Genomic DNA, 24,785 nt, shown 5'->3' on the forward strand with positions numbered 1-24,785 from the left:
TTAGTTCTTATTATAAAACCATCATTTTCTCAAGAAATTTCTTATGGACAGGTCACAAATGTGCAGTGAAAACAAAGAAGAAATGAAAATCTGAATAACACATACTCTCACTGACTTATTTTCTTCAGTCATAAATAAAGGTCAGTGTGGTAACCTATCTTGAATAACCTTTCAGCGTAATCCCAGTAGTGCTGACATTCCTGGGCAACACTTGAAAAATAAACATTGAACACTGTAGCAAGTTGCATGGCTTTTCTCTCTCTCTTTTTTTTTTAAACAACGGTCGTGCAAAGGAGTAAATTTGATTATGTAGTTGAGTTCTTATCTATTAAATTAATAAAATTTAAGAAATTGAATTTGCAAAAAAGATTTGCAAAAGTTTAGAGTTATCAGCCTGAGAAGAAAGATGATTATAATAAACACGAACATAGCCTACTTTCCAAAATTCTTGTATATTAACTTTATTTTTCCAGGGAATAGCAAGAAGTGGAATATTTTTATAGGACAGTCTGCAAGAAAAAGTAGTTCTGATATTTTGGTATTATGGTATCTGGTACCACTTTATCTAATATAATTCTCAGAAGTCAGATTTTTAAAGACTTATCTATTCTAATATGCTGGTGAGGTTTAGGCTTTAAAATTTCTCTCTGAGACATGCTTTCCACATAAATAAACTGATGCACAAAATGCTTAAGTAGCCTTGATGCTCAAAGAAATTGTTTGAATGGGAACTCTGTAATTACACAGGCTTTGAGAAGGATTTGATGTGCAGCAGAAGAGACCTCTTAGGATGATGATAAGATGAAAGAACTATTACAGTATGAATATGTGTCTGTATTTTCACATGCATATGTTAGCAAGTTCTCCTTGCAACCTAATCTGATTAGAAACCATTTACCTATATTGATAAAACTGTTTATTACCCCAAACCGTGTCTGTTCACTGCAAAAGCAGTTAGAGAAAACCCTCATAAGCCTACAAACCTTAAAAATGTATTCTGGAGGAGCTTATCATTTTTTCTTTTCTTTCTTTCTTTCCGTTGTTATTCTGAGCAGCTTGGCAAAACAAAGTAAAGCCTGAGGAAGCACTGACTTTTTATTATGTACAGCAAGGAGGAAAGTTTCAAAACAATCTTCTAACAGAGTATCAGGACCAGAAATCTACAGTTCTTTAAGATAAACTTCATAATATATTAGAAGAGTTCGTTACAAGGTAGCTGTGGTTGCACAGATGTCAAAGAGAATTGCACAGATGTCAAAGAGAAAGCAAGTAGTCCTTGTAAGGTCTACAAACTGCATAAGGTGCCTCTGTTCAACCAATAAAGAAAAAATTCGAACTCATGGAATCTCTTTCATAAACCTGATGCTTTGTAAAAGAAAATAAACTTAAAGGTGTGAGTTTGGTAGAATATGCATACTGTGATCATTGCTAGTACATTAAGGTCAGGACCTCTCTGGAATACTGGTCACACATGGGATACACAAGTGTTCTTCAAACAACCTACTTACTAATGAGAAATCGTCAGTCAAGAGCTACCAGTGAAACAAAACTCCTATCTTTCCTACGCACTTCCTCATCCTACAATGAATGAATAACTTGGTTGACAGGCAATTTCATTCTAATCCACTACAATTCCCAAAGTTCCACTTTCCCTCCTACTCCCCCTTTGCAAATAACTTGAAAGTGCCAGTAACATGGAAGACAAGGGGACATTTTGCTGCTACAGGAGCAATTCATCTAGCGGGCAGTCCAAATAGTTGCACAACAGAAGCAGCTTGTAATCATCCAACAGTATGAATAACATGCCCTAATCTTATTTGCCAGTAAGATGACAAACACTAGATACAGACCAAATGAGAATGATATTCTGCTGGCTGTTGTCAAAGGGAATTTCATTCAAACTTCAACTGTACAGAATTCTCCAATTGCTCCTGTTCAAAGCTGGCATGACAGAATTATGGTAGAAATACCAGTAGCACAACATATTCTCTCAGAATGCAACACTCAGCTTCTTCCAAACTTTACTAGCATTTTTTCACTCCCATTCTTAGCAGATTACTGTAGATATGCGGCTAGCTCTGTTCCAGTGCATTGTCATATCTGCCAGCATGGAAACATCTGCTTGGGAAGGTCGATCATCCTATGCATGGAGTCCTGCTAGGACATGATCTGCAAAGGAATGAGTTGCCATCACAACTGCTCTGCATGCTGTTGTCTTGGAATGTCTGTGCAAAAGGTGTAGGGGTTGCACAGCATGTCTGCAGGCACTGCAAATTAAATGCATCCCTTTTTTTTTTCTATACAAACATATCTAAAGGGAGCAGTTTGAGCATCTAATAGCAGCCTCGTGACCATGAGATGTAAAGAAATCACAACATTAACAAATAAGGGCAAGAGCAATACTCACAGTCCAAGGAACTTAAATTTCAACACAGAAGGAAAATCTGTCCAGTTTACAAGCATAGCAGTAAGAGAAGGGTCAAATTCTCTACTTTGCATCATGCCTAGAAGGGCTTCTGTTGACTACAAGCTAAACAAGAAGTCTTGAATACTGCGGCACAACCTTGGTTAAGAAAAGTGTATGAGAAGGGAATATACTAGCAAATGAAGCTTCTGAGTCATTTTTGGGTCTCTGTTTTGGTATAGTTATACTGCAGTTTCATCATCTTACTTCTAAATGCATTTTCTAAAAAAGCTATCAGCTATGATTTTAAGAATTCTGTGAGCAAACAAGCAGCAGCTGGGCTACAGATACAAACGAAATCAATAAATATTTTCAGAATCATCATAGTTAGAATAACTTGAAATGAACTATTTGTGTACCAAATTTGAATAATTTCCAAACCACTTGTCATCTGTGACTACTTTATGTCTTTATACAGTTTTTTTCTTGATCTTTGAGAGATACAGAAACTACACCAGATGTAAGAGATTGCAGTTACATAAATGAGAATGGATATAAAATTAAGTTTCTGGATATCTTCCATTTCCAAAAATATTTATGTCCAATCAGTGCAGAGATCCAATTATATTATAATTTAGCAAGCAAACCAAAACAAGTGTGATAAGCAGTTTCTAATAATAAGGCTAACTTGTGGTAGTTTCCACTTTCTGGTCATCATGAAACAATAAAATACAATTTCACGTATCCATTGCTATACAACTTGGCAGTTGGTCAACCGAATTAGAACTCTATCATTTCAAAAATGAGTACACTACTCATTGCGTTCCAGTGCTTCTTAGATTATTTGGGTTAAAAGTAGTTAAATGATAACTAGGATCTTAAGAAAAAAAATATATTTATTTCTACCTTTTGACCTTTTTAGTTTCTGTGCTATCATTTGCTCTTTTGCATTGTTTAAAATATTGCAGGCTCTTCAGACAAGCCATGAAATCACTAGCTTGTTATTATTTATGCTCCCAACTTTTACTTGGTATGCTTGCATTGTGTTCTACTATAAGAGTAGCAGCAGCAAATAAATAATTATACAAACAGAAAAATAAACTTACTTATATGCTCTGCAGGCTGTCCTCTGTGAATACCAGCCTAGTTGACTTATTTTCTAACAGCCTCTCTACCGTCCATATGAAAGCACAAGTCTAATATTAAATGCAATTCAGAATAACCTCTATGTGATTTTTTTTCCAAGCTCTTTCTCAAAAAAAAAAGGTCAACCTAGGTGATTATTTAGTTTCATTCTGCAGAGATGCTTGTATGAAGAATATAAAACAGATCTCTGCTGCATCAAGTGGGAAGAAATTCTAAATGAAATACATAAAACTCTGATGACTCAGGAATTGTTCTTTGTAGCAACTCACTGGAAAAAAGCTGTTGATTATCTTCAAATCCTTACAATTACTGATTAATAACATAAAGGAGATTCAATAAACTTTACCTATTCTGTTTCTATTTATTTTACTAATTGTAGAATATTACCTGTTGTTATTTATTCAGAAAACACTTTTTGTCTCTATGTCACTTTAATGAAATTCATACTATGTATATTTACCTTAGCAACCCATTCCTATGTATAATTCTTCAGGAAGGAAAGACAAGAAGAATTCACGTTTGCTTTGCCTATGTGATTACTAGAGGTAGCCTCAGTAATCTTTTCTATTTAGCCTTAAGAAAATTGTCAGGTCACTACAGAAATATCAAGCCTGCATCTCCTATATGTTCAATACAAGCATGCTACATGTGGCTGTCATGGAGCAAAGTACGGATATCAGCATGAGTGTTCTCAGTAAATTTTTCACTAAGGGTGGGTTGAAGGAAATAGCTGGAAGATGTCATGTGACAAGTAGAGTGAATGTATTCAGAAACAACTACAAGGTTTCACTTTTACAGGTTGTTCCTAGGCAGACAGAAATTACTGTGTGTGTATTCATTATAAAACTAATCTTGCTATCTGCACAGGACTAAAAGAAAAAAGCCTACACTTCCAGTTGTGGCCCTCAATGTTTTTATTATCACAGAAAAGGATAACTATGATACATGTATGGAGGTATGCATTTCAAGTCATTTGCAGTACAGCATACTACAAATTAATTAACAACCACCCTGTGAAAATAGGGAATAAAGTAATACAGTTTTTCAAAATAAACTATTCAATCCAAAGAACAAAATAGGAATTTCTAGCTAAATCTATCTGCTTGATTGTCATAAAATTAACTGCTTCCTCCGTTTAACAGAGGCAGACAGTTGTAGTGAGCCTCAGTGAATAACTGGCTTTGGAAGCTGGAGAACTATTATTTGTCTCATAAGGAGCACTTGAATTTAGATGTATCTTGATACCCAGAATGTTGTCTCTTCTAGCAAGACTGTTTTCTATTTGTTCTCTTGAGATAACATCACATTTGCAAATAAACATATTTGGCTGTTTCAGAAATTTACTTTCCATGAATCCAGTTATGTCAATAGCCTTGCCAAAGCAATCCGCTTTATTGAAGTGTAAGAGAAGTATCTTCATCACCACAGTCTGACCCATCACTGCTCTACGTACCTCCACAGTTTGTGACATTAATGGGAAGAGGTATTAATATTGTACCTGCGACAGCATTTCAGCAGACTGTCATGTTTAGAAGATCTTGAAAGCAGTTCATGAAAATGACATGCCAGCTTGTCATCTTCAGTAGAATAATGCAGTGAAAGTAAAGAAGTCTTCAGCAGTGGCAGTGACAAGTTGGAATAGTAAATATGAAGACTTCTCTTATCTGCCAAGACAGACAGAATGGACAAAGAAGGTGGCAAGAAGTAGCAAAAAGTATTTTGATTCTCATGAATTAGGTACAGCTAGCAGCAATGGTTCATAAGTTGAAACTTCTAAGTTGCCTCATGCAGCACAGATGAAGAGGGCAGTAAATCTCAGAAGTTAGTAGTACTAATGAGACTAAAGAAAAGAAATATGATATAATATTTGAAAAAGTAGAGACAAATGATATAAGAGAATCTATTTTTCCCCATTACCCCATATCAGTCTACAGTGACTGCTTTTAGCAGAGAAGGACTGAAAACTAAATATGAATACCTATCCATGTTTTACAAGATTTCTTTTATTTATTTTATAAGAAAAAATTGAATTTACCTGATAAACTTGCTTAGGCCAATCATGCTTTGATACTGTGTAGACTTGTTAATTAGTGCACTACGGTAGCACCTTTCAGACCACTTTCATACCTATTAAAATGCAAAGAATAAGCACTGAGATATAACCCTTGTCCTGAATATAGTTGATGAAAGATGAAGAACACTCTGTCTGGAGGAGTGTAGTGGCTGTGCCGCTAATCTCCATGTAAAGTCTGGAATTAGTCTCTGCTGCTTGATTTATCTCAGCCCCAGAATTAAACCCAGGAGAAAATTGATAAAAATTGATAAAAGTTTCTTGTTCCATTTTAAATGTGCATTAAAACAAGAATAGAGAGTAAGGCCATTTCATCCAATAGTCTGTTTCCTTAGAAATCGTATTTTCAGCAGAAGTCTTGCTTAGATTAAAAAAAAAAAAAGGACTATGAAGAAAGCCCTCTTGGCTTAAAGCTTTTCTTCTCTTTTATGTTTTTTTTTTATTATTATCATTATTATTTCTTTTTTTATTTGCAGTGACTTATTAAAAAACTCTTCTGCTCTCAGTCTGTTCTGACCTTGGTAAAAGGAGAAAAAGAAAGCAGCATATTGTTGGGATGTATTTATTTATTTATTTTTCACTAAATGTAAGCATTAACCCTGCAAGGCCACTGAGTTTTATGATACACTTATTATTAAATGATTCAATAGACAGAATCCAACTGGATAATTGCAATCTCTCATGAAAATTTCCCTTTAGATTTATACAACAGTGTTCTGATAGGGCACTTGGGGGGGGTGGGGCTACTAAATCTCAGGCAAAATAATTTTATACAAGCTTTACTAAGTAATGCTTCTTTTTAGTCTACTGTTACTCATGGTACTACGTGAGTACATAAATGTAACACTGAAGGAATTACTGGAAGGAATTTCTGTGACCCAAGCAGTTATCACACATTCTGTCTCTCTTTCGATCAAAGCCTTCCAGGTTAAGAGTTGGGAAGTATTTAACAAGACAAAGTGAGGAGCAAACATTGACATTATGGATGGAAGAATCCTTTCTTAATGAACACAGTGAGCTATACAGGTATGCCTAGTGGCTATTGCTTCAAATATAAGAAATTTTATGTTTTTCTATTCTTAGGAAGTTCTCCAGCCTGATTAGCCTGCTTAGAGTTAACAAAATTGATATTGTGATTTCTGAGAATTCCTGTTTTGAGAGGGTAATGGAATCCTTCCTTACCTTATCCTCTGAAACAAAAGGAAGAAGGAGAGGAATTAAAACACAAGATAGGAATGAATCGTTTCATTTTTCAATGTTAAAATTTTCCAAAAGTATAGCTCTGCACAGAATATTACCAAACAATATTTTTTTCAGGTTATCCAGAATGCTTAATTCTTCAAGTGTTTAATTTTCCCTATAACAGTACAACAGAAACATAATTTTTAATCCACTAAAACATTTCATAAACTGATACCTGTCAGAACTCAAAATATTAACCGTCCTTTCAATTAGCTTAATACTTTCTTAAATAAAAAAATTGAGGCCATGATAAGGAGAATGAATTTATAAATATATGTGTGTTGATGTGTATATGCACATTAATTATACAGAAAGTGTTTAAATATTAAAATCTCTAATGCAGCCTTCAAAAGCATGGCAACTGGGAATGCATTCCTATGAAGTAAATTACATAAATTTAAATTGAAGTCTTCATTATTTCTGGGAGCTCAGTTTAAAAGCCCCCAAATTAATGGAAATTTAAGGACTTCACCTCAGGAAATAGTGAATAATCTCTTCTCCTTCCCACTGAAATAATTTCATGCTCTGCCAGCTAAAAGATCTGAGTCCCAAAGCTAGGTGTTTCAAATGCTTTCTCCTGTACTTTAATTTTATAGAAGAGTTTCCTATTCCCTTGCTTTCTGAGTGAGATTTGGTACCATCCGTATGATCTGTATGATACAGCGATGGCTGTTTTTAATGCATTTTTCCCTGTTTCATGAAAATCTGATATTTGTTCATGGAAAAATAAAGGCATTTTATAATAACCTAACAGAATTCATCATAATTTTAGTGGTCTGTCTCATTCCTTTGAAATGGTTTATCTTTATAGACTCTGAAGTAGCTTTTATTTCCACAATAGCTGCCACTTGCTTACAGAAAATTTCCAAGGACATAGCATAGCTTTTAAAACTGTAGCATTCCTTACACCATCCTTAGAAATAGTCCCTTTATGTGAATGTATACATCTCTATCTTAGAAATAATAAAATATAATAGCGTGAACACAAATCCTTCCAATCTGCCCGCATGTCTTTTAGTACATGCTCTTGTAGCTTTCAGGTTCATAAAAAAATATGGGTAATGATAGCACCAAATTAAGGACAAGTTAACATAGGGTAAGTTGGTTGTAGTTTTGAAGAAATATTTGAAGTTTCTTACTTTGATGACTTTTAAGGAAGAACTGATTTAAGCATGAATTGTAAATATTCCTTAGCAAACTAATATATTTTGCTGACTAAGATTTTTGAATCTTAATAGCTTATCTTAGACATATATTAAAGAATGGTGTAGAAACTTAAATACATGCGTATATAAGTAAATATGAACATAATTTTTATTAAGACAGCTGAAGCCAAGAGTAGAAATATGACAGTCTGTCTACATATATCTTATACAAAGTAAATACAGAGACAAAACTTTCAATAGAAACAACTAAGAGAGTTTGTCATCCACTTAGCTTTTTTAGAATACTGAATTCTATCCAACTACAATAGTACTGTGTCTGTGCCGTTTGCGATCCTATTGATTCCAACAATAGTAGGTATAAAAAACACTCAATTTTCTGTGTTTACCACCTCACACCATTTTCTTTTCTTTAGGATGCTAAGGTAAAGACGCTGTAGATATATTTGGCTTTCATTTTCAACTCTGTTTTCCTAAAGTACGAATAGTACCGTAGCAGACTTTATTACACCTCCTGTAAATGGTGCCTTCATTCTATTTTCAGTTTGTTTTGGACAGGGAATCACGATTAAAAATAAGTCCCTTCTGAAGCTCTAACAAAGCCAGGGAGAAAAATATAAAATCTTTTTCCTACTTCTTGAAGCTAAGTTTTAAATATTGAAAAAACAGCACAAATCAGAAGAAAAAGAAACAACAGCAGAACACTAACCATATCAAATCTTCTTTTGAATACCAGTGTCCACAAGAGCTCGAGAGTTTCTAAGAGAGATGCTTCTCTTTGCCAAATGGCAGATGAGATCATCTCAGGTTGAAGGTGCAATGTAGAACTTCTCAAGAACCCACGCTGCCCTTGTATTTGAGAGAAATTTCAAGATAAATCAGTGGATAAAAAAATAACCTTTAATAAAAGCTTATTCAATGTATAGATGTTCATTAAAACCAAATCCATATAGGACTCATACACTAAACAGTAAATCGTACTAATTTAATACAGTTTGTATGCAAGTTTCTGATTGTATTATCCCAACTCAACCTTAACATGAAAAACAATGTTCCTATTAGAATAATCTGGCCAATTTTACCTAGAGTTCTTAAAACAATCTTTCATGGTTTTCTTAGCATCTGCAGATATTCAATACACATGAATACATTTCAGTGTAGCTGTTTGCTATTCCTAGGAGTTAAATCCTATAAATTTCATTGACTCTTTGCAAGCAACTTACACAATGATAGATCACAGAGAGAAATACTAAAATGTAACAATATTTAGATGGTCTGTTTGCACAAATTCAAAAACTCCCATCATACTGTTCTTGTAAACTTCTCATATTAATCCCTATCCATGATAGTATAAATGCTAGATAACATTTCGTGATTGTAACTAACACAACAAATAATGCACACAAACATGATTGTAAATTACCTCCCTGCTCATCTGCCTTGTAAAACTATCACATTTTTATGTTTCACTTGCAGTAGAAAGCAAGTAAAAAATACAGAGAATATTAAGAATTAATGGAGTGAGAAGGGTCCATGATGTTTTTCTACAGAGAGCTACTAAAAGGACAAGGTTCTTGCCAAGAAGATGATAGAGGAAGAACATAGTGGCAAGACAATAACCTGAAGAAAGTATGATTACTGATTTTTTTTTTTCAAGTATGAGAGAAAGAGAACATCAGGACAACAGGATGAAAATAAAAGATGTACTTCTTCATTCAGCATGTAATTGGAAAGTAGGTGACAGAATCATACATGGATTCAGAAAACAAGCAAATTCAAGCAAATTCTGGGTTGCTAAACACAAAGATAGGACATGTGATTAGTGGAGGACCTCATTCAGAGCTTGCCAGAAGCTGGGAGTGATAAAAAGGGGAGTTATCACTTCACTCATGTCTCATTTACTTTCATCATTAGTCTGAATCAGTGTGGGCATACTATTTATTTTCCTGGTATAGTGCAGGTCCTGCCATGTTTCTTTTCAAATATAGCAAAAATCATAGTACACCATACTTTATATCTTCCTCTGTACATAATTCACTGGCATTAGGTGACTGCAACACAATGTGCCTAAGGCTGCTTTCAAAGTTGCTTGATCATTTCAGGTGCAATTCTATACTGTCCCATTAGATAGATATGTCAGCTTCACAAACACTTTCAGGATTCTCTTGTAGATCTCCGAGATGGCACAAAGAAAAATATAAAATGGTAAATTCATTTATTGCTCATTTTACTTCGCATGTACAAAACAGCATTAAGTGAAATATGCAAGGCTTTAAAACTAAGGAATCAGTATCTGTGAGGAGTTGAAAGTTATTTACTTTAAATAAACTCAACAATTGTTTTAAAATCCCAGTAATTCAGAAGCTGGATACATGCAATTCCATAGCAAAATATGCATCTTCTTATCCCAAGCAGTTCAATAAATCTAATTCTCTAATACAAGTAGTACCAGCAATCTGTTTCAATAAAACAAAACCAATTCAACTATGGTGTGAATTCGCTTGCTCATAATCTTGTCAAAGTATGGCAAGTGAATACAGGATTTTTATTTTTGAGTTTGCAAATCCTTTGACCTTTACAGTCACAAGCACTCAGCCATGGGTGAAAAAGAAAAATAATGCGAGTCTTCTGAATGGTTTTGTTATTCTTCATCAGGGTTACTTGAAATGCGCCTCATAATATGAATTTATTTTTCATTTCTTTCTTTGTCATAAGCTTACGATCTGCAGCTAATACAAGCAAGTGAAAGCAGCAGAATCAGACAATAGCAACAAGAGCTCCCATCTCTCACAAGGTAGATAAACACTTTTATAGGTAGCACTATGACTTTCTATCTAAAGATCTATCAATTCAAATGCAATGAAATGCTTTAAAAGCATGACAACATTTTCATTTTCTGATCTGACAGAGCTACAGTCCAGGATGTTCCAAAGTTTGAACATTGCTGAAAGCATTTTGCAGTTTAAGATGTTGTCCATAGCTTTCTGAGGATACATTGACTAGATGTGAAGCAGTGAACTGTTAAAAAGGTGAGAAAAGAAATATGCAGAGTGATTAGGAAAACAAATGTTTTGTTGTCTTTAACTGCCATGGCTACACTCAGAAGTACAGGTGTCAGCACCTGCCTACTCATTGCTGCATCAGGAAATTCTACTGCTGCAAACCATATTGGAGCATGGAGGAAAATCATTTTCCATTGGAAAAGTGAAAGTTTGGAGAAGCAAGATAAAATGAAATATAGTTGGTTTATAACACCCCAGATTGGACAGTTCCCATATCATTTGTGAATTACATGGAAAAGAGTATCTTAAAATTAGTGAGGAATAAGTGGACTGGTTTCACAGCAGTAGGGAACCTTTGAAATCTGTCACTGCCAATTTTCAAATTAAGGCCATGCTCTCCCTCTGTGGTTTTTTTGTTTGTTAGTTTTTGTATGTTTGTTTGTTTTACAGCAGTTTGCAACAAGCTGTCAAAAAAAAATAGTTGCTGAATTTCAGCTAGATGGATTTCTAACCCTCTAAATGTTGTTTTCAAATATGAAATAAAAGCAAAGTCTCTTTTTACTCCCTTCACATTTCCACAGTCATTTAATGGCTATGCCGACAAGGTTTACTGTAAAATATCCCACCTTCCTGGTAGATATCTTGAAAGAAAATAAGTGCATGTTTCCAGTAATTCAAACTTTAAAATAGAACACTTTAAAACTGAACAAAATTAAAAGATACCACTATCTAATTCAGTACCAACTTCCACAGGGAAGTAATAGAAAATTTTCATTTCTGAACGCAAAAAGGATAATGGCTAGTTAAAATGCATTTTGAAGAAATAATAGGCAATCTGTAATGCTGCAGAATGTTTCAATAGGAAAACTTTTTATAACAGAAGGACCCTTAACACAAAGTAGTTATTTCTTTTCAGGAAAGGTAGACACTACTTCCATCTATTTTTCTTTTTACTTCAGAAGTATGTAGCAAAAGGACAGATATGTCCTGAGCCCATCAGTATAGTAGTCAAGGTTCATTTGAGGATTTAACTAGCTTTTTTTTTTGTCAGTCTGTAGGAATCATATGAATGACAGATTTTTGTGTTCCACAACAGTGGATTGTCAAAAGCTATTTCTTTTCTCTTTAAAGCATTCTGTCTTTTTATTTCCTCACTCAGATAAGCAGCTGATGACCCAGCACCAGTGTTCCAGAGACTGTTCACTTACCTCTGCAGAATAGAAAACCCTACAGATATACAGGACCTGTATCACAGAATATCAAAGCAGAATGTTGCTGCTTTACAGCCAATTTTCAGAAAACAGTACACAGTAGGCTTGTAAACCACTACCAGTTTATCTGTCATTCATGCGACACGTCACTGGCCAGCAGCATTATTAGGAATGCATTTCTGCAGGTTTATGCATGCAGTGAGAAATCTCTTGCTTGCACACTTAGTGTATCTGATCTGTACTGAAGGAGCAAAACTGGCAGGTGAGACTAACTGTATTAACTCATTTTTTTTCCTATTAGCTAATTCAAGCATGCAAGTGTACTTCTCTGAGAAAATAAGCAGCATAGAAATTTATGCTCAAAATGAAAGTTACAGGATGGGAATCTGAATATGTATCATACTCTGTTCCTGTTCAATAACAATAAGGCATAGGAGACAGAAAAGTGAAAGAAAATGTTAGAGCTTTTAAGAACTTGATATTCGAGTAGGTACAGCCTAGATCTATTCTGATTGTCTTTCCAGATTCTGAGAAGGCAGGCTTGGTCCTTAACACCCTGGATTAGCAAGACTGCTTTATAATTTACCTAGTTCCAGTGGCAGCACAGAGCTTTGTGGGAGCACAGAGCTTTAAGAGATGACCCCACAAGCTCATGCTCTAGTCTTATAAAGCTGGCCAAGCTCTTTTTATGAAAAAGTATGACTTACAGATAAACAGACAAAAAAGCAGAGTCATGAAATATGTAAGAATACCATAGTTAGTAGCATCTTTTTATGCTTTATAGTCTTTGAAGACCTGATAAAAGGTCTCAATTCAAGTTGCTCGAGGGTCCGCTTAAAGATTGAGATTATCAGCGCTGGACAGTCCAGCACTCAACTCCACTCCCTCTCCATCCATATAAGTTCCATAAATTCATCTTGTCAGCAAAAGGTCCCAAGTACAAATTAATGGCTAGGAATAGGAGATACTGCTGACTGCTCTCTGTCAAATGCAGGACACACCAAACTTTTTCTTTCTAGGCAGAAAAACAAACAATAAATCTGCTTGTCTAAGCCAAATGAGCTGTTACACTTTATGGATATGGTCTGTATTCTCAACATTTCTAGTTCTTCAGTCTCAAAATTTGAAAGGACAATTTATTACTGCCTTCTATTTTGTTAATTCTGGAAGGGAGCTAAAAAGTATTATTTCTCTGAATATGGTTGTAGGAACATGCAGGTCCTCAGATTTCAATTCAGAAAATGTCTGTGATATGCTCTAATAGAATATGTAAGTTCTGATCTGGACTCATAAAGATTATTTACTAAACTGAGTTTACAATAAGAGAAGTGAGGTAAATGTCAGACAATTTCTTTCTGATACTACTTTTAAGATAAAAGTGGAACACAAATTTAAGTTAGGCACATCTGCTTAAATAGATACAAATTTTCAGAGAAACAGTTCAAACAATAGATTGCAGGGCTAAATGCATATAAACAACAAGTCAACTTAAGCTGCAAATGCACTAAGTCATTTTGAAAATTTTGAGATACTCTTAATTTTGTTCAGGGTACTTGCCATAACATTTATAAAGCTACTGGGTGGAATTTGGGGTAAGATTTAGATCCAACATTCATTGTATCTCAAATTTAAAAAAAGAATCTGGAGAATCTAAAGTATTGGTCAAATAGTACATTATTACTTGGACAATTCTCAAACTGGGTTGGTTTGCTGATGATTTCTGGCTGATATTGTAAAGACATGAGAGCTATGAGAATTTTGTAATGCAAGTACCAGTGTTATGAAAGTTTCTGAACAAGAGTTATCTTTTATAATTATCTGTAATTATAATATCTGAATTTGGCATTCAGTCCATTCACAGCACAAGTTTTACAAGAACATTCTAGAAGAACTGACAAGTTTTAATACAGTCATCACACACTTCACAAATCTAAGTTCTCCCTCTATCTCTCGTGTATGCTAACCAGACATTTATGTTAATGTAGATAAAACTTTTTTCTCCCCCACTGTATTTTAGGAAGACTCTCAGGGAATGAAAATTTTACAGATAGAACATTTAGACCAGGACACATATAAACAGAGAATTAACATACACAGAAATCTTGGGAAAAGGTAAGATTTTCAGCAATTCCTGGTGAAGGAACATGCCTGGAACTAAGTCATGTCTACTTAAAAAGTCAGCCTCCACAGATTGTCAAAGGAAGGGAGAATTAGACTCCATCCCACACAGATCACATCTGTCAGTTGCCTTATAAATGTGTAATATGTACCTAAGAAAATTCAAGAAGGAGCATGTTCAACAACTATTATCTCAGAATCCCTGCTGGAAGCCTAGCTTTAAGCACGTGCTTACTTACCCTTCCCTACGCTTAAAGAGACACCAGAAATGAAGGCATGAAATTAAAAAAATAATAAACTAAGTATAGACTGTGAGACTGCAAGTAAAAAGTAAACATTGAATTAAAATTCTCAGCTTGACAAGTAAGTATTAGAAAGTTTGGCTATCCTTTTAAAGGATCATATCACACAACTCTGTATAGATTCTGACAGTAACTGAATTTCAATAGATCAAGGAATAAGCTAGTGAGATCAAACCTGGAGGTTGTAGAAGACTGCAATTTCTCTTGATTTGGCTACACTTTTCCATTTTCAAGGAAATATTTGAAAAAATTCTATTAGTTCCTATTTTCTTAGGGTCAGCATTTTTTCCTTTTTATGAGGGCCAATTAGACTCAGCAACACCTCAGTATGAAAGTTGTTTAAAGATTAAAGGTGCAAACTTGCAACAGAAGGTGAAACTGACATGAATGTAGTGAGTAAGTAGTTCAGAATCACAGAATATTTAAATAATCCTGAAAATATTCAACTAGGTTTCTTCTCCTAAAGTAAAATATTCAGTTCTAAAGGAGCCTGTTAATTCAGCTGGTTGTTCCAAGTCTAATAAAAATTTAGTTCTGTATTTCAAATTCTATGGGCTGTGACTTTTTTGGATTCACTATTTGGATTTTTAAGGTATGCTTCAATCAAAGCTTAAGCAATCTATTGTTAGCACAGGTCTTCCATACCACTAAACAGAAAGCAGCTATGGCTACTACTGTGAAATTTTACCAAGACGTTGTTACTGTATTGTTCTGGAATAACATTTCACAGAATCACAGAATTGTTCAGGTTGGAAAAGACCTTAAAGATTATCAAGTCCAATCATGACCTTATCATACTACCCTAACTCTAACAATCCTCTGCTAAATCATATCCCTGAGCACCTATCCAACTGGTTTTTAAACACATCCAGGGATGGTGACTCAACTCAAGTATGAATTCTCAGTAATTCATTTAATAAATCAGTGGAAATAAATGAACAAAATTTTTTAACAAAATACCCTGGTAAAAGACCTGCAATGTCCATAATTGAGCATCAAGAGCATGGTCCAGTTGAATTAATAAAATTACGTAAATAAGATTGGCCTCTTGAACCACAGTGATTTTTGTCTAAAGCTTTAGCATTATATTTACATTTAACACACTGCAGTGCTATTACCAGAAATTTCTGACCTGTCAGAAAATGCATGAAGTGTAAGGATACAGAAATGCAAAAAAAAAAAAAAAAAAAAAAGGATCTGCTTCTGAACTGTAACTGATGTGATACAATTTAAAAGAATCAACACATCTAACCCCTATTACAGACACACAGATTCTAACAGTATTGCAACAGTATTTAACAGGAAGAGACTGAAAATGTAATGTCCCTTCTGAATTGGTATTAACATAATTGCAACTATGACTTTCTAACATTGCTGAAGTAGTTTCTATAGTGACTGATTTTACACTAGAATGTAAAACAGCCTCTGCATCAAGTTATTTTTGCCTTGGAGTCTAATACTTAAGAGCACTAGAAAGAACCTGAGTGGCATTAAAGTTGTATCACTGATATATGCTTACTAGGGCTCAGAATTAAGTTGTTTTAAAAAATACTTTCAAATATTCTTAGTATCAAATCTTACCTGAATTGAGTTACCAGCAAAATGAACTTTAGATTCCCTGTAGTTTTGCATTCTGGCTCTACAGGAATGCTGTCTGCTACAGACTGTGGCTGCCCTATCTATGAGGTCTAGTCGTTTATTCCCAGCCAAGATTTAGTATTGTATCCAGTTTCTCCTTTTGAAATGAGATCATTCCAAAAACACAACAGAAAACTATTTGTCTTGCTGTATTGCACACACAGAATAGATATCATAGGTATCATAGAATCACAGACTCATAGAATAGTTCCCCCCAGTCTTTATTTACATCTGGGATAGACCTGACCCAGGTGCAGAAGCTTGCATTTAGTCTTGCTGAACCTCATTCAGTTTACTTTTCAAGCCTGTGGAGGTCCCTTTGGATGGCATTCCTTCTTTCTTATCAACCGCATCAAATCAATTTGGTGTCATCTGCAGACTTGATGAGAGTTACCTCAATCCTACTGTTTATGTCATTGATAAAGACATTAAATAGAAATACAGTCCTCTAAGGGACGCTGCTTATCACTGGTCTCCACCTGGGCATAAAGCTGTTGATCACAACTACCTTTCTGCATCCATCCAGCCGATTATTTATCCACTGAATAGTACAGCCTTCAAATCCATTCCTCTCCAATTTGAAGATTGAATGTCACATGGTCTACAACAAAGGTCTTAAAGAAATCCTGGTAGATTACGCTGACTGGTTTTGTTAGCCAATTTCATCTCTCCATCATAGAAGGCCTCCCTATTGCTCAGGCCCTTGGTAAAACTGTGCTGACTGCATTGGATCACCTACTCATCTTGCATGTGCCTTAATGTAGTTTCCAATATGATCTGTTCCATGATTTGTGCTTTTTGTGCAGGTGTCTTTGGGATAGATCTTTCCATGTCATTGTACCTAGTGGTACAATGTAGTGTACACAATAGTGTACATAGTGGTTCCTTCACTTCTCATTTTTACAGATCAGACAAATTCAAAACACATTTATTCGGGTGGTTTCAGATGTCACTTCTAAGTGTATCACATTATCATAGAATCAAAGGTCATCCAGTCCAACTCCCCTGCAACGAACAGATATCCACACCTAGATCAGATTGCTCAGAGCCCAATCCAGCCTGGCCTTGAAAGTGTTCAGGGATAGGGTATCCACCACATCTCTAGGCAGCCTGTGCCAGTGCTTCACCACCCTCACTGTTAAAGACTTTCCTTTCATCCAACCTAAATCTACCCTCTTTAAGTCTGAAACCATTTCCCCTTGTCCTATCACCACAGACCAGTGTGTCCCCTTATTTCCTATAGCTCCCCTTTAGATACTGAAAGATATGTTTAGATATTGAATACACCCCTTAAGAAATTTTGCTACTCATCATTTGCTCTTCTGTACCTACATCTTTAGCTTAACTTCTTTTAAGACTTTTATAATATAATCCACTCTTTGAATGACTTAATAAATGTAAAACTAACAAAAATAAAGACTACAAATCAGAATCTTTGTGTTTAAAAATTAAGAATCTGTTGTTCTATATGAAAAGGTCTTTATGCCATGACAGATTAATTATAGGTAATGAGTGTGAATCATGCTCTAGATCAGCCAAATAACAATCACCTTGAATTGTGGCCTAATGATAAAACCATGTTCCTATTCTTAAAAAGCCTAGCTGATTCTTCAAGTTTGTATCTTCAAAGCATACTATTAGATTTTATTACCCAAAACATGTAACAAGTCCGTACTTTCCCAAAGTTGCTGTAGAAACAGAATGTTCTTAGACAGTTTAACAAGTCCCTTGTTAAAGTGCTAGACATTTGCCAATGTTAATAATCAGCACACATTGAAAATACACTAATTAAAAGATGTACCAAGTAAGATAATTCAGATGCATAGTAAGACAAACATTTTCAAAATTAGGTTCCAGATAAGATTACATAGAAAATACCTAGCATAAATTAAACTAAACTCTGAAAACAAGTTAGATTTAGTTTTCTAATTTTATTGGAGACTCACATTCCTCTTCTGTTAGCTCTCATATTCTAGAACATTTTCCTTTATATAGTCAATATAGGAGTTGAAAAATAAAATAAAGTGGCCAAAATAACCCAAAAGATGGGTAAAATTGATGGAGGAAATAATGTAGTTGAAGAATTAAAAAACCTGAGGGCATCCAACTCACTTTTTAAAAAACTGGTTCTCCTAATTTTAGTCCTCTCTCTCTCTCTCTCTCTCTCTATTCTGAATATCAAGTATGTTTTTAGCTTTAGAACAAAGGAAAAATAAAAATGGAAAAGAGTGGCCAAGTAGTTATCTTTGCCTTTGATCTACACTCTCCTTCTTAGACATTAAGACATTGTTCTTTTTAGTAATTTTGCTTCATTGGTTTTTACAAGCTTTGTGTTATGAATCTGTACCTTCATCTACTTTCTAAATTCTATCCTACCCAAGTCATATGTTCTACATAGAGTTTTAATTCACTCTCCATCTTCTAAATACAATACTTTTTCTAGAAGCTTATTCTAAGAAGTTTGAGTTTAGGAATAAACTTTTATTATTTTTTTCCCCTAGTACTCCAGACATCATTTTCCAGAATAATTCCCTTCTCAAATATTAGAAATATTCTCAAAAAAATATGTAGAAGACTTTTTTCCAAAACTTAGAATTACTAAGCAATTTACATACTGTTTAGTTATACAGAAGAACTAATGGAGAACCAGTCTGAGAAGACAATCCCAGCAGTCAGGCAATGACTGATCTTCCCATAAATCATAGCTGTGATATTACTGGGAACAGCTAGCCACTTTGCTGACATTTGCTCAGAAGTATCTCTGCCTACTCAGATGGCAAAAATCTCTTGCTTCTTCCATCTATTTGTCATTTACAACTTTTGAAGTATGCTCAGATAGAATGGGACATCTACATCTCTGTTTACTATTCTAATCATAAACATAGGAGGATGTAAAAGGGCAGTTCAGGATTCACATCTCTAATTCTATATCTCTCCATTGAGACTGGTGATTTCTTCCCTTTGGCAGCACAATCAATTTCATTCAGTAAAATGAAGAAATAATGAAAATGTGAAGGAGATAGAAAAATAAAATGTAAAAATACCTTGTAACCATAATGAAATCCCTAGGCATTCTTAGTGTAAGTATTGCACATCCATAAAAACTTTCTACTGGAAAGTCCTAATGTATTATGGTACAGCCCAGAAAAGGTTGCTTGTTGCATGCTCAGCTAGCACCTAATTCCACAGTTTGAGCTAGAGATTGTTTAATGCTGCACTTAAATCAGTATTTTGAAAAGATTCAATTAAACAGAAGTTAATAGCTTTTACATTCTCTTGTTGTGATTCTTTCCAAGCAGAAAAGCTATTTCAGGATTCATTTGTGAAATACATATAAGATTTCTTAAACTATAAAATATCTGTTAAAACAATGGGTCAATAATCTCAAATCATTTTGCTGGCTTAGAATCTACACAGGAGTAGTAGTTAGGAAGTAGTTAGAAAAGATTTCATCTGTCCAAGTTTAAAAAAAAAATGTTATATGTAGATAAACATCTAATCTATAATTTACCAACTTCCAATTTAGAACTGGATGTTAACTTTCTCCTAGAAATATTTCCAAGCCATTATGACACAACTGGCATTATAGATGTCATGTCAAAGTCTTTTTTTTTTTTTTTTTTTTAATATCAGCAATACCTTGTCCACCAATCAAAAAAATTATTTCCAACAAAGAAGTTTCTCTTCTAATGTTACTATTATGAACTCAGGATTAAATTTCCTGACTAAAAATTAGCAAAAGACGTACTGTTATACTGAATATACTGTTCTGTAACATGATGTCAACAGCTTTATGATCTGTAGCGGCTATTCATGTGTGATCTACAGGGGAAACAGAATGTGAGCTTTGATTTTAGAAGATAAACTAACTAGGTGCATCTGACTGTATGGCTTAATGCCAGTAAGTTTTTGTTTGTATGACAAAAATGGAAACATCAGATCTTAAAGAGAAGGAGCTGCTTGTAAGATGTTAGTAATTTGCTAATCTTTGTTCTTAACTCTGTCAGAAACAATTGCAAGAACTTTCATCAGATACTCTATTCATGTTCATGCTCAAATTGCTATTAAGTACCATAACTTGAGAAATTGAGCCTGCTTAGTTCTCTAAAGAGTTATGACTATTTTGTTTATCTCTTTTGAGTGAAATACACTTATGTTAACATCTGGAGATCAAGAAAAACAATCCTTGCTACACATTAAAGTAAACATTCATGTTGTAAGAAATAGACAACCGGGCATTCTACTCTGTATATAATACACAATTCAGCACCTACTGAAGCCAACAAAAGGTTTTTTTGATCAGTTGCATTGCACCAGGATAGCTGGTGCTACCTAATGTACTCAGAAGTAGATATGAAAAAGTACCGGAAGTTATAATTACATTCTTATAATTGTTCATGAAAATAGTCTGCAGAATAAAAGTGAAAGCTAAAATTAATCTTCTGCTATTAAATACTTCAAATGTGTTGCAATAAATTCAAATAATTTAAGACTAGATTCTCAGACAGGAATGGGAGTAAATAAGGGCTGAAGTCAAAACCACTATTTTTCTATTTATCAATTCAAAACATAAGGGCAGTCAGTTTTGAAAAGATTTAATGTTTGTTACAGTTGGCATTACAGCTGGAAAGATTATAGCAGAGAAAAATGGGAAAAGAAAAAATGGAAGGAATGCTTACCTGTATCTGAAGATCTAGGTTTACAGGACAGACTCCACAGAGGAGGAATCTCCAGAAAAAGATCCTTTCCCAGTGGCGGTCAGCCCTTAAATTGGGTCTTCCAGTCACACAGGTGAATTACCTTCACCTGTGCTCCCAGGGCTGACTCAGTTCTTTCCCTGGGTGATCAATGAGTGGTTTAGGCCATGACTCAACAGTTCCCATACAAACATGTCTGTGAAAATACCAACTTTGCTATGTATTGACCTACTTATTATCTCACTATTCTAATTTGTAGTCTTAGAAATGTCTGATTGAAGTTGTTGAACTCTACCCTTTAAAATGACTCTTAGTAACAGGAAAATGATCTCTGAGATCAAGTATTCATTTGGATGGTAGATTTTAGAAAGGGTGCTGTATCAAAAAGAAATTCATGTAAAATCAGTATCATGCAAGATTATCTTTTATAATTTAAAAACTTTAATCCAAGTATAACCTTATAGACAATTTTTAAATTAAAGCTTGCGGTTTAACTTGCCAGTCTACTGTTTCTTCAGTCATTTTTGTCTATGTGTGATACTTCTCAGTTTGTGGAGATCACACATTGAGACAGTATCTCCACCTAGTATCTTTCTAACATTTGAAATTTTGTCTGTTTTAAAGAATAGATGTTGGAAATCCGAAAAAACTTCTTGTTTCCAAATATTCTTCTACCTATACTGGATTTTTCCTTTGTCTTTTATATTTTGTTTTGGTTTTCCTTGTAGTACTCCTCTGCTTATAATATTCTTCTTTGTCATTTATTGTTTGTACTCACTGTATTTAACCTTTTTTAATGTATAATTCATTTAACATATTATTCATGTTTAATGGAGAATTCCTGGAATAATTTTTTTTTACTAACCAGAGGAGACAAATTCTATTGCAAAATAAGTCTTCACAAAAGCTAAGATCACAGGGTACAGTTTAGGCATTAGGAAAGGAAAGATGACAAATCAGGACTGAGTGAATAAGTTACTTTATTTTTAGTATCTGTATCAAAGTAGAAACAGTTTCTTAGATTGTAAATAAAGTAAATATAAGGCAGAAAAGACAAATAACTCCTGAGAAGTAGTACTCATTTATCTACAGTTGAAAATTAATTCCAAATCCAATCTGTACAATCCTCCAGTTGATGTCATGATCAAAATTATTTCCCCAGCATGTAAATAAGTATTATATGCCATAAATATCATATAACAAGGTTATTATTTTCACAAGTACTTCCCTTTTTTTTATAGGAAATACTTGATATTGTCAGTAAATTAAACATTTGCAATTTTAACTACTTTCAGTATCTCCATTTTAAAGGACACAAATCTGGCAGACTTCTGTGTCAGATTATTTCTTCTACGGGCCTAGTACTGTGATGCCTTCAGACTAACAACTGATATAAATCCACTGCAAAATCCTAGTGATTTATACACTGGAATGGGAGGTGGCAAATACTAACCATTTCCTCAAGTGCCTTTCAGTGCTATATTATGTTGGGTTTTTGTGGTAGGGCTTTGGTAACAGGAGAGCTGCAGGAGCAGCCTCTGTGAGCTGCCTCATGTCACATAAAATTCAACTCCATCCGGCTCTGAAAATGACAAACTGCTTGCTAGAACTGAGTCAAGGAGTGTGCACCTCTGTGAGAGTAGATTTAAAATGGAAAAAAGACTGCAAAAGATACAGGAAGAGAGGAGTGAGAAAATATGAGAGATATAGCCCTGCAAGCTTTAGAGTCAGTACAAGAGGGAGGAAGGTGCTCCAGGCAAGGAGCAGGAGTTTCCTGCAGCACAGCAGAGGCCTGTGGAGAAGGCTGTCCCCTGTAGACCATGGGCACCGTGTGGAGCAGATCTCCATGTGCAGTGTGTGGAGAAAGATGTAAACCTGTGAAAGAAGGACATAAGCAAGACTGAAATTAATTTTTTGTTAAAAAAAAATTTTTTTAAAGCATAGTTAAACAAATCTGATTTTTTTTTTTTCTGATCCGGAACACTTAGATCTCTCTTCAAATCTCCTAGTAGTTCTCATGATGAATTGCGTAAAGAAAAAAATCCAGAAGGATAAAACATACTATTTGTCATTGAGAACTTTGACAGCCACAGAGAGACAATGGCAATTAAATGAGAGAGGACTTTAAAGAAACACATCTCAGGGCAATGTAAAAGATAAAAGTTGCCACCAGCAGTCACCTTATAGCAACATTCCTTCTTGATAAAAAAACAGAGAAATACATGCCATATCAACACAAGGGACATAGAATAGATAATTGCATTTCAGTAACACTTGAAAAAGCACCCTCTAAGTATTAACAGAAAAAGAATAAAAATAATTAATGGAAACAGTAAGAATTTATGGATAGTATGTTTTGCAAGTAGAAAGTAATTTTTCATCTATTGGCTTTGTTTTTGGTTTTCTTTGTAGTACTCCTCTGCTTATAATATTCTTTTTATTGTTTGTAATCACTGTATTTAACCTTTTTTAATGTATAATTCATGTAACATATTATTCATGTTTAATGGAGAATTCCTGGAATAGTTTTATTTTACAAACCAGAGGAGACAAACTCTATTTAATTAACAACTTAGGCATAAAAGTAGTTTCCTGATGACATTTATTAAAACAAACAACCAAAAAAAAAACAAACTGAGACACCATTACTGTGAAAAGCACTGAATTATCCTACAGGCACAGCTTATTATGTAGAGCAAAGGAAATAAAATTGCACAAATCTATGTTTTAGGTATGAAGTAACATGAAGCATGTCATACGACTTAGAAGAAAAGGCAGTAATGAGTGTATTTGGAAGTTAATTTGATGTTAGCATGAAAACTAAAAATACAGTATTCTAATTTATTATTTAAAGAGATTTACTTATGTGTAACAGTGGATTGCAGACATGAAAAAGACGAAAGCAAATGCATAAGTACGGAGAATGAACACTGAATCAGGCAATTTCTGTAACAGATTAGAAGAGCAGGGACTGAGAGGGAGCATTGTTTACACAAACTAGTTGGTTGAAAAAACAAATGAAAGAAAAAAGATACTTGAATACACTGTTTGCAGCTGAACAAGTAAACTGAAGGTGGTCAAGGATACATTCAAACTGAAAGTGTGAACATGGCTTGAGCTGTGAGCAGACAGAAAATGTTAACGAGCTTTTCAGTAGAAACAGGAGGAACTTGGGCCAACTAGTTTAAAAATGATTTTGCGCAGGCTTCTGAGTTATTTTAGACAGTAGATACTTCTATCAGCAGAGAACAAAAGCTTCAAGACCTACTTGAATTTTTCTCTTCAGCCTTTGAACAGAGACAAAACTGCAACAAACTTGCAGCTGCTATAAGGCCATTTCCCATAGTGTTTCTACACAAACCCATCACAAAGTAAGCATCACAAAGTCTTGCTAGGCTGTTAGTACATAATCAGGAAAATGGATGCTTTTGATCTTTTTCTACTCAAAAACCCTTTATAGGTTGCAGACCTATATCCCTCAGGTAATGGAAAAAAAATAAAGGGAAATGTCACATTTCTGAGTCCCATGCACATCATCTAGCAGTCTGGCAGTCACATATTAGAAAGTTCACATTTCTATACTTACCAGCTATAAATTACTTTCTAGCATAGTTGAAACTTCAACAAAACAAGCAAAAAACAAACAAACAAACAAACAAAACCCACAACAAGCTAACCAAAAAAACCAACCCCACAACCAAAAACCCTTTCCAGCAATTTCTTAAGAATCTAATGTATTTTCATTTGTAACTTCTAGAAAATCCCTTCATAAATATTAAAATACAATAAAT

The 24,785-nt window shown here is 34.4% G+C and overlaps 1 long non-coding RNA gene across 2 annotated transcripts; it reads right to left on the reverse strand.

The window, feature by feature from the left end:
- Positions 1–1,070: 1,070 nt before the first annotated feature.
- On the reverse strand, positions 1,071–21,021 carry LOC116226553 (uncharacterized). Of its 2 annotated transcripts, XR_016465481.1 has the most exons (5): positions 20,977–21,021; positions 8,736–8,875; positions 5,586–5,677; positions 5,049–5,214; positions 1,071–2,169 (listed from the first exon to the last, which is right to left on the reverse strand). It is a non-coding gene; the product is annotated as an uncharacterized LOC116226553 (long non-coding RNA). The 2 variants fall into 2 exon arrangements; XR_004166359.2 differs by lacking the exon at positions 1,071–2,169 and having other exon boundaries at positions 4,460–5,214.
- Positions 21,022–24,785: the final 3,764 nt, after the last annotated feature.

Source organism: Phasianus colchicus, chromosome 3 (genome assembly GCF_987193195.1).
Source record: "Phasianus colchicus chromosome 3, bPhaCol1.hap1.1, whole genome shotgun sequence".
NCBI classification, from domain to species: Eukaryota; Metazoa; Chordata; class Aves; order Galliformes; family Phasianidae; genus Phasianus; species Phasianus colchicus.